We start from the raw sequence: 1,561 nt of genomic DNA, 5'->3' as shown, positions 1-1,561 counted from the left end.
AAATTACAATCCCTTACAATGAACGATTTCGTGCGACATCTGCCCTTTGCGTCCCTTGTGGAAGCTGACACACCCTCGTCAAATTCAAACCTTTCATTTGTATAAGTTTAAAAAGAGCGTTAATATACGAATAGGGGAGAACTTTTTGATTAAGTTATTTATTTTCTTTATTAGGGGAGGTGCAGCAGAAAGTCTAAAGGCTTTATCTACAGCATCAAATACTTACAATTGAATCGGTGAATTCAAAGGGGCCCCAAGTCCAAGAAATGTGTTTTTGCAGGAAATCAACTTTATTGCATACCTAAGAGGAAGGCCATGTCAAATGATTCATACTTTACCCAGATATAGCACCAGTCCATAGCTTGCAAATACTATACTGATATTCTTCATTCTTATAACTTCAGAGAATTGGAAAACAAAGTCTCTGGAATTAGGGACCTTCTGAATGAAACAAAAGTAACATCCGAGAGGAATGGACATACCACAGTTTCCTCATCTGAGGGTATTTTTATTTCTTATTGTCATATTTTAATACTTTTTTAAGATCAGTTTATATTCAAAATATTGTTCTGATACTTGATAACTGCCAGGAAATTAGTTTTTCATTCTGAAAGGAGATTGGTTATCAGTGAGGTACAACAAATGGTATCAAATTTTCAGACTCATCTTCACACCTAACATCGTAAACTGTTAATTTACTGGGGAACTGCTGAGCCTCTGGTAAAAGATATTTTGCCAATGTTTAAACATCCTTTACTTTTGCTACCTTCACACCAAGTTGCCCTCTGGGTTTGTAACAAACCTGACGGAGGGCTGTGGAAGACGGAATCTGGTTGTGAACTGAGCAGACATTTTTGGAAACCTCTGTATCATTTATGAAATCTGAACTGAATCTGAACACCTAGTATTTGCTGATTGTGTACTTCTCTCCATCTTCTCCGACTGACTTTTTATAAATTGACCAAAGTGGGATTTGAAATCAAGCATATCCGTACCTTTCATCGGGACAACCTCAAACTTTTCACATGATTTCATCCCATTTTTTAAACTCCTCGTCATTTCTTCGCTGTACTTTTTTCTGTGATCCCCAAACTGCCTGTCACAGGGCAAGTAGTTATGACCCCTGATTGGAAGGTGATGGGTGACGTCAACAAAGTTTGCGTTTATGACCAGGGATGCTAAATACTGAACCATTACTTTTCACTGCTCTTTTGGTATTGAATATACTTTGCCCTCGGCACGCAATCCTTTTTGCTTGTTTCTGGCCCATTCCTTTTTATTACGCTTTCTTTTCGGCTTAATTTCATCACATAAATCAAATGCTTGGGCGCTACCATTTTGGATGACTAGGCTGCCATCTACGGCATTGGAATAAATCCATGCAAGAGAGGCCCAAGTCCTTGAGTTAAGCCCCTCTTGCACAGCATTTTAAATGCTGTGAATAGCCAATGCATTATAGTGGACTCCGGACTTTTTGCACATAATCAGATAGCATTTAAAGATTTTTAAACATATATTTTATTTTGAAAAATTGTGGACTGGGAACCGATTCAGCGATTCC

Source organism: Penaeus monodon, chromosome 15 (assembly GCF_015228065.2).
Source record: "Penaeus monodon isolate SGIC_2016 chromosome 15, NSTDA_Pmon_1, whole genome shotgun sequence".
In the NCBI taxonomy this organism is placed as follows: Eukaryota; Metazoa; Arthropoda; class Malacostraca; order Decapoda; family Penaeidae; genus Penaeus; species Penaeus monodon.
Note: the sequence above shows the minus strand (reverse complement) of the source record.